Source organism: Microtus ochrogaster, unplaced genomic scaffold (assembly GCF_000317375.1).
Source record: "Microtus ochrogaster isolate Prairie Vole_2 unplaced genomic scaffold, MicOch1.0 UNK12, whole genome shotgun sequence".
NCBI classification, from domain to species: Eukaryota; Metazoa; Chordata; class Mammalia; order Rodentia; family Cricetidae; genus Microtus; species Microtus ochrogaster.
Window position 1 is genome coordinate 6,205,172 of NW_004949110.1, and position 9,810 is coordinate 6,214,981.

General features: G+C 39.1%; 1 protein-coding gene across 9 annotated transcripts in view; it reads left to right on the forward strand.

Moving 5' to 3' along the window:
* The window catches only part of Tfdp2 (transcription factor Dp-2), a 124,906-nt gene that overhangs the window by 47,836 nt on the left and 67,260 nt on the right, over positions 1-9,810 (forward strand). The window contains exon 1 of one of the 9 annotated variants that reach the window (XM_013353592.2): positions 6,961-6,979. The exons of 7 other annotated variants lie outside the window; for them this stretch is intronic. The gene's annotated coding sequence lies outside the window, so the exon portion shown is untranslated. Of the gene's footprint in view, positions 1-6,960; positions 6,980-7,338; positions 7,399-9,810 lie in introns of those variants that run through there. One more of the 9 variants, XM_005366669.1, reaches the window with a different exon arrangement.

Genomic DNA, 9,810 nt, shown 5'->3' on the forward strand with positions numbered 1-9,810 from the left:
GTTGTGAGCCACCATGTGGTTGCTGGGAATTGAACTTAGGACCTTTGGAAGAGCAGGCAATGCTCTTAACCACTGAGCCATCTCTCCAGCCCCTGTGTCAGGATTTTAATTTGTGCTTCTCCAATGACTAATCATGTTACTGAATGTTTTTGTGTGCTTTTTTTTCGTTAGATAGCTATTTAAATATTTTTGAGTCTTACACTACCCCATCCCTACCTGGTGTGGGAGATCCTTCTGTCTGTGTTTTGCTTTTATTGGTTAATAAAGTAACTGCTTTGGGCCTATAGCAGAGCTATAGGGGAACTGAGCTAGGTGGGGAGAACTAAATGGAATGCTGGGAGAAAGGAGGCGGAGTCAAGGAGAGATGCCATGGAGTCACATCTTGGTCCATTAGCTTTAGCTTCTTTTTTTGTGTTTTTTTGAGGCAGGGTTTCTCTGTAGCTTTGGAGCCTGTCCTGGAACTTTCTCTGTAGACCAGGCAGGCTGGCCTCGAACTCACAGAGATTTGCCTGCCTTTGCCTCCTGAGTGCTGGGATTAAAGGCATGAGCCACCACCGCCCAGCAATTCTAGCTACTTATTGGATATCTCTTAACATCTTAATTTAACTCATCTCCATTAATTTGTGCATCACCACGAGGTTGTGGCCTACGAGCAAAGTTTTGGCACGTCTATCTCTGGCACCGGCTTCATGGCTTCTCTTGACTCTACTGCCCTTTCTGTCAGCATTCAATTTAGTTTTTTCTGCTTAGCTAAATTCTGCCTTGTTATAGGTCCAAAGCAGTTTCTTTATTAATCAATGCTATTCATAGCATACAGAGGGGAAACCCACATCACTACATAGTGAATTCTAGGCCAGTCTGGGATACATAGTCTCTAAACACAAGAAAATATGGGCTTATCTTACTAAAAATTTTCCCTATTATTTATTTTTTTTAATCTAGACGTTTCATAATTAAAACTCTGTTGTTTGTTTTCAAGACAAGGTTCCTCTGTGTAACAGCCCTGGCTGTCCTGGAACTCACTCTGTTGAAAAATTTTACCTTACTTGCCTGCCTCTATCTTCCAAGTGCATAATTATCGTTATTAAACTTATATCTGGTAAATTTTTTAACTAATTTTGTTATGAAATGAGGGATAAAGTTTCTTTTTTGTGGGAATATCTAATGATTTCAGGTTTCATTGAAACTACATTTTCTCATAGAATTCCTTTGAAATTTTGTCATGTCAGGTGGTTATTATTGAGGATTGAATTCACATTCTGCTCTGTTGTTCTGTGTCTGACTTCCACCACTACTACCCCCAGTTGAGCTCATTGGTTCTCATTTAAGAGCTACTTCATTCCTTGGGGACACTTGGCAATGTCTAAAGACATTTCTTATTTTCATAACTGGAGGTAGAAAAGTTGCCTGGAGAGAGACTAGGGATGCTACATCACTAATTCACAAGAAAGCCCCTCAAAGAATTAGCAGTCCAAAATGTTAATAGTGCCAATCTTGAAAAATTGCTATACTTTTAATTAAGCTTTAAAATCAAGAAGTTGTAAGTCCTTCAATTTTAGTCTTTTTCAAAATTGTCTTATTTATTCTAGCTCTTTTGAGTTTTTGTGTTTGTTTGTTTCCCTTGAGACAGGGTTTCTTGTGTAGCCTTGGCTGTCTTGGAACTTGCTCTATAGACCAGGCTGTCCTCGAACTCACAGAAATCCTCCTGCCTCTCCCTTTGAAGGCATGCACCACCACCACCCAGCTGCTCTTTTGGATTTTTATTTTAATTTAGTTTTTGAGATAGGGTCTCATATAGCCAAGGCTTCTCTTCAATTCACTGTGTAGCTGAGAATGACCCTGACTCCTGGCCTCCTGCCTCCACTTCCCAACTGAATGTTGGGACCACAGTTGTACTCCATCACACCTGGTCTGTGTGGTATTGGGAGTTGAATCTACAGTTCAATGCATGGTAGATAAAGCACTTTATCAAGTGAGCACATTTAAGAAACAAGCGGATGAGAGAGAGGGACTTGATCGGGGGAGGGGGAGGGAATGGGAGGCGGTGGCGGGGAGGAGGCAGAAATCCTTAATTAAATAAATAAATTAAAAAAAATAAAATACAATCACACTGCTAAAAAAAAAAAGAAACAAGCGTGGTGTGGCACACCTATAATCCTGGTGCTTGGGTAGTTGATTCAGGAAGGTCTGGGGCTCTAGGTCATCCTTGGCTATATAGTGAGTTTGTGGCTACCCTGGACTATGTGTAACACTGGTGGGGGTGGGAAGAGGTGGAGAAAGGAAAAGGAAGACAAGAGCAAGTTGACACAGTGTAGTGACTACTGCCTAAAATTCTAGAGCTTGGGAGGATAAGGCAAGAGGATCACTTCAAGGCCAGACTGGCAACGGAGTGAGACCCTGTCCTAAACAGACACCAGGGCAGGGCAATGATAGTGCACACTTTTAATCCCAGCAGTCAGGAGGCAGAAGCAGGCGGATCTCTGTGAGTCTGAGGCAAACCTGGTTTACAAAGACCATGTCTCAAGGAAGCAAATGAAACAAAATGATCAGGCCCCAGGAGAAATTTTCATTTCATCCAACCAAAGACTGGGAGACAGAATATCAGCGACAAGGACAAATTTGCAATATCATACTTGCAAATTTAAGGAAGTGAGACTCTTGTAACTGCTTCCTGTGTTGCAACTTCTCTATAGCATCCAGAGCTCCTTTTCTTCTCTGTCTCTCTAATTACCTGTACTTCCCCCTTGGTAACACAGTCTTCTATAGGCAATAGTGTATTTCCATATGTAAAGAGACTACTAGTAGGAAGGAGTAGGAAAGAAAATTAGTAGGAAGAGTATGCATTTTTTCAGGTCTGTCTTAGTTCATTTCATGTTGCTGTAACATACCTAAATACTTAATAAAATTAAGAAATGTATGCTGGGCAGTGGTGACACACGCCTTTAATCCCAGCACTCCAGAGGCAGAGGCAGAGGCAGGTGGATCTCTGTGAGTTTGAGACCAGCTTGGTCTACAGACTGAGTTCCAGGACAGCCAGGGTTACATAGAGGAACCTGTCTTGGAAAAACAAAACAAAAAAGTTTAAGAGATGTATTTTAGTCACAGTTTTGGAGCTACAAGTACAAAATCAAGTTGACCTTTTGATGAGGGCCTTCCATCTGCTATCATACTGTAGTAAAATGGTAACATCAGGTCAGGGAAAAGGAAAGAGGGAGAGAGTGAAAATCTGAACACAGAGCAAAATAGGAAGGAAGGGATTTGGGGAGGACCAACGGTCATCTTTTTATAACAGTTCACTCACATAGGAATCAAGACCTAATTATTTTTCAAGATGAGCAGTGATGTATTCATAAGATCTGAGCCTATAAATTATCCCTGTAAGTTTCCATCCCTTAAACATTCTGCTGCTTCTTCACAGTGCCGTACTAGGAAATAGGAACCATCTTTCAGCACATGAGCATTTTGGGAACACAATAGCATATCTAAACTATAGTAAAGTCCTATATATTAAAACTCAAAAAACTTTTTGCACTACCATGTCTGCAGTGCTGGGGTTACAGGTGCACACTACCATGCATCACTGTCTTTGCTCAATAGTGGTGCTTTTAGCAAGGTTGGAAACATTGAGATGAGTAATGAGAAGTGAAATACTGAGGAAGTTGAGTGGAGATTTGGAGATATACAGTGCTGACCAATAAACAGTTCTAAACTAGGGTTGAGAAAAGAATGGAAAAGCCCAGGATAGCCATTGAGAATTTTAGTAGTCATCTATGTAGTGGTGGTAAATGACCTACAAAAGGAGGTTTACATTCTTACACACACACACACACACACACACACACACACACACACACACACACACACACACACACAAAAACAGGGCTTAGCTGTAGTTTTGGAGCCTGTCCTGGAACTAGCTCTTGTAGAACATGCTGGGATTAAAGGCGTGTTTCACCCCCCACCCCTGCTGGGAGTTTGCATTCTTAAGAAAATAGCATTGTGTTATCACTGTTACTGCAATAAATATCTGAGGCAAATCAACTTAGAAGAAAAGTTTATTTTGGCTCATCATTTTGGAAGTTTTACTTTATAATTGATAGGCCCCATTGTTTTGGACCTGTATAGTGCCGTATATCATGACAGAAGCACTTAGCAGAGAAAGCCCATTTACTGTATAGTTGGGAATCTAGCCTTCATGGTTTGGCATTTCCAAAATCCATTTAAAGGCACATCTTGTTAGATCCTATATCTAAAAGTTTCTGCTAGCCGGGCGTTGGTGGCGCACGCCTTTAATCCCAGCACTCGGGAGGCAGAGGCAGGCGGATCTCTGTGAGTTCGAGACCAGCCTGGTCTACAGAGCTAGTTCCAGGACAGGCTCCAAAGCCACAGAGAAACCCTGTCTCGAAAAACCAAAAAAAAAAAAAAAAATACATAGTGCATGCGTATGTGTGTGTGTTTGGAGGTTGGGAGACAACTCATGTGTAATTATTCAGCCACAGATAAGGCTGCACTTCTGGGTTCTGCGCCAGGTAATTTCATTATGGGAGTCAGTTTTCTCCTTCTATTGTTTGGATCCTGGGGATTCCACACAGGTCATTAGGCTTTGATGGCAGCTGCTGGCCCTCCAAAGATGCTTTTTATTATGACAGTGGAAGATCCTATGTATTTCTCACACTGTCTGTCATACTCCTGTAAAGGAGTATAGAAGGTAATGATTATTTTGCCTGCTAAGAGAGACAAGGGAGTGCAGTAGATTGAGTATTTGGGCTACTCTTACAGTTATTGTTAAAATATATTCAAGGTAAATTATATTTGAACTTGTAAACGGTGTTCAGTTTTGGGTAATGAGAGGAATGATCCATAGTTGAGAGGTATGGTGAGTAGATTTGAATCTCATTTTCTTTTACTTTGAAACTGTAAGGTGGATATGTCCTCATCTACTTCCCAGATGTCCCAGTCTCTAGTGACACAATAAGCCCTTAGCTGATCTAACAGGTTATAGCTGTTTGTACCTACTTTATAAGATCTTCCACTATGATGATCAAGGGCAATGTAAAGATGGGGAGTTGGAAACTATTTCCAGTAAGTATGTGTGTGTGTAAGAGAGAGAGACAGAGACAGACAGACAGACAGACAGGCAGGCAGGCAGGCAGGCAGACAGACAGACAGACAGACAGACAAACTCACACACCACACCATGGAAGCCAGAAGGAGAAGGAACGTGTCAGATCCCTTGGAGCTGGAGTTAATGAAATTGTGAGCAACCCAACATGGATGCTGGAAACTGAACTTGGAAACCAAACAGATCCTTTGGAAGTGCAGCAATTGCTCCTGTCACTGAGCCATCCTAACCAGTCCCCATTCATTGAGTTTTGGTTTTTCTTCCTTTTTTATTTTTTTGTTTTTCAAGACAGGGTTTCTCTGTAGCTTTGAAACTTGTCCTGGAACTTGCTACCCTCCAACTCACAGAGATCCTCCTACCTCTACCTCCACCACTGCCTGGCGTCAGTTCATTGAATTTTAATAGAGTGCTTAAATACAGTAGATTCACCCACGTTGATACTTTAAGACGTTAGACTAAGAAAAGATTTGGGGTCTTGTAAGTTATATTTTCAATTTTAACATATGTACAAACCAACTTAATTCATACCCCATACTAGAGCGTTGTTAGTGCATATTTGTATGCATATTTTTGTAATATATGATTGCAAAGAAAAGTTTGACTAAGAAAAATCATCTGGTCTCTTTCAGTCACTATTGATTGGTATGTCGGGCAGTTACTCTTTAAGATGCTGATATGATACTTAAAAAAACAAAGCACAAAATTCCTGCATTCCTGAGCTATTGTCAGAAAATACATTAAAAACTGTTTGGTGACTCATTCCTATCATCCCAACACTTAAGAGGCTGTGGCAGTATTTCCACATGTTCTAGGCCAGCCTGGGCTACAAAATAGGAGCCTGTCCCAAACAATATATACAAGGTAAATTATATTTCTACTTTAATCATTATCTGTCTCTAGGTAGGGACAAGAAGCAAGCAAACTAACAAGAAACCTTGTTTCAACGGGGAGATTTTTCCAGTGTAGGTGGTGTGTGATTAGGGGGGAAAGTCACCTCAGTCATTGTTGATAGTGGTGCTCACAGAGAACTGGGAGAAACTAATAAGGCTGCTGGAGGCAGGGATTTTCGTTTGGCTTTTGTGTGTTGTTTTCAGTACTACTGTATCCCCAGGCTCCAAAATAGTACTTGACTATGATCAATATTCAGTAAATACATGTTGATGGAAGTGCTTGCTGTTTTAAACTTACTTAAAGATATATGCTTTAGTAAAATAATTTTTACATCTAGCCAGTTGGAAATTTTATTTCCATTGCTTTATTTGTAATGTTATTGCAGCAAAAGCATATGAATATTGATAGCTAATCTTATAGTTATCTAATATTGTAAAGAGTAGACTTGGACATGAACTTAAAAGGTCATCTTTTGTTAAATATGTGTAGGAAAATGGAGAAATATATTAGGTATGTAATTTTAATTAATAATTTAAAAACTAGGACAACATAATTGGGTCCCCTCTTGAGAAAATGGAGAAAGGTATTTAACCCTAAATATAAAAGGGCTAACCCCAAAAGTTTAAGACTTCTATCTGTGGGAAAGTGGGAGGGAAAATAGAGCACAACTAAGCTGCTCTTTGTTGATATCAGAAATGGGCCTGTCATTCACTTTGGCGTTGAAGCATGGCCTATCTCAGGGGGAAAGAACCAGGACTTTTTTCCCCTCCCACAAGAGTTGGACAGTTTCTACAGGCTCAGAAAGCTCCGAGCAATTTTTCAAGTTTCTCCACCTTTTTCTCGCTGAAATTCATGGTATATTTGCTCTGCTTTCAAAATGCGTTAAGGTCTTCTGCTTTGTGACTGACTACCTTGGAGCCAGCAGATAGTCGGACATGTATAATTCGCATTATGCAGGTCTTGTGAGTAAGTTAATTTTATTTTTTAAACTACTTAAAATTCAAATGATATTTAGAAAAACAATAGCTTGGACTTAGGCATTTTATCACCTTCTACCTTTAAGCATTTTTTTAAAAAAATTTTTTTAAAAAGCATTTGTAATTTAGCAAGAAAACCAAGCTCCATGCAGAAAAACCGCTTTCTCATCACCTGCGTTTTGAGTTTCTTTGGTTGTGTCTTTGTTACTTGGGCAGTTGCAGCACATCTGTTCAAGCCACTTGACCGGTTTTCTTGAGCATCTTTTTAGTTTTATTGAGAAGTATTTTAAATTGAGCTTGTCTGAGCTCGATTGCTTACGTCTGACACAGTCTCAAGTTTCCACTGAATGGTAACAAAGACTAGAGTGTTGTTGGTACTGCAGTGAGAGGCATGCTTCCTCAGACCAGGTAAGAGAGACCAGTTTGTTTCTCACAGCCTGGTGAGTTTTTACGGTGTTTGTATTTGTTAAGCAGCTGCCATGCTAAATAGAAAAGTAGCCAGGAACATGCTGATTTCAAGACGTCCTTGCTAGTTACAGATAGAAAAACTACAGAGCATGGGGGTAGGGGATGGGGGAGGGGTAGAGTTAGCCTAGTTTATCCTCAGCTATTTATATAAATTAATTAAAATGCAAAATAATTCTGGAATCTTTTTTCATTCAAAAGTTAAAGAAGCAGTTGAAGATAATAGTCATTTAAAAGGTACTTCGTGCTTATTCCTCGTGAAAGCAGTTCTAGTGGTAGTTTTTACTTTCATTTTTTCCAGTAAATAAGATTTGCCCCTATTAAATATTTTTCTGTTTATGAAAACTTTAAAATTTTAAGCAACAAAGTATGCTTCCTCAGAATCTCTAGAAATCAACCTGCACATGAAAAAAATTCAGCCATTGTAGTTATTTTTCCCTTTTTTCCCCTAGTACAATTTCCTTTAAAGTATTTGTGCTTTGAAAATGTCAGCTGTATTCTAATGAAGCTCCAGCATTGTTTGCTCATAAAGGAGCCGGTGCATTCCACTGCTTGATGGTTTATTATGAGGCACAGTGTGAGAGTGGGTGGCACCATTTGGTGTCTGCCTCTTGGGGTAGTGACTGCCATTATGTTAGCTTTGGACTGGCAAAGAAAATATATCATGCAAGATGCTATACAGAATCTGGGTGCTGTGAAGAAAATCTTATCCCTAAACAATTCTTAGTGAGCCAGGAATGTGTAACAGCCTGATTGAGTTGATCATTTCAAGTATACCCTTGAAGTCTGCATTGTGGTTACAATTTATAGTCAATGAAGCACATATCTTGTTGTTTTTTTAATATCATTCTTTTTACTTTAATAAGAAGATAAATGTTTTTGTAAGTTATAATATTTTAATGGAAATAGCAATGTTTTAAATAATGTACTTCAAATAAGTTTAAGGAAAAAGTTTAAGGAACTTGGTAGGGAGGGGGAGTTGGAGAGGGGCAGAGAGCCTTTCTTTCAGTTAGGAAAGCTCTGGTGAAAAAAAAAGCAACAGATGTTTCTTCTGTTACAATTGAAGTTGTTTCATTCAAAATTCAACAGTAGCTGGAATGAGGAGAGAGGGGTCATAAATCTGACCTAAATGGTGAATAAATAAAACAGCCGTTTATCATCTATAATTTATTTAAAATTCACCCTTTATATTCAGGATTTGAGAATCAGCATAACTAAAATGAGTATAAGTTTTTGTTAAAGAGGCTGTTTTAAAGAAACCTCAAAATTTGTATAATGAAAATAGAGAAAGTTAATTTAGTGCATTTAAGTTACACAGGAAATAGATCATTAGATTAGATATAACTCTTAAAACCCAAAGTCAAATAAAATAATAGGAAATGCTTAGTTGCAGAAGATTGTAATTGCATAATAGGTACAAAGGCTTAAAATGAAACAGGAAACATCAGTTGTCCGTGTTGATAGGTCATTTATATAAGAAGCATGAGACTTTCCAAAGACTTTCTGAATGAAAAATGCGGGAGAAATGTTTTGAGTGTAATTGAAGTGAGAGTTGCAGTTTGTTTATGGAAAGAAAAATTATAAGCTGAGGTTGGTTGGTCATGAAAAAAGGGTGATGTTTATTTGCTGGAAAGAGCAGGAAGGAAAATAATATGCACGTAATGAAAGCAGTCATGTCCATTTTACAAGTTTTTTATCCATCAAATTCATTATAAGTAAAGTACAAATCTTCCCTTTCCTTTTATAAGTAATGCAGGGAGTTCTGTGCTCTTGTGTAATTCTCACACGTTACAGCTGTCATTTCAGGGTGGAAGGAACTGTAGGGTCTTATGTAGCTCACTCTGTTAGAACCTTTTTTGGGGGGATCAGGGTAAAAGGGCTCACTACATATCTCTGACTGGCTTGAAACTCAGAGAAATCCACCTCCCTTTTACTTGCTCCCCCACCCCCCATATACTAGCTTTAAAGTTGTAAGCCATCATGCTGGGACTGGCCTAGAACTTTTGATCCTTCTGCTTCTGTTCCCTGAGTCACCACACCACTCCTGTCTAACTCAGAGGTCTTTTGGTTTTGTTAGTATGGTGATTGAACCTAGGCAAGCATGCTACTATTTAGCTACATCCTTTGCTTTTTGTAAAAAAAAAAAAAACAAAAAAGAAAAGAAAAATAAAAAGAAAAGAAATTATTATGATTGATGTGACAGACCATGAGGGCTGTAGCCCACAAGGGAGTCAGTTTTCTTCCTCTACCTTTACACGGGATCCTGGATCCTGAGGTTGAACTCAGGTCATCAGTCTTGAGGAACAAACACTTTACCCACTGAGCTCTGTATATCTTGGGCCCCGTATGCTTTTT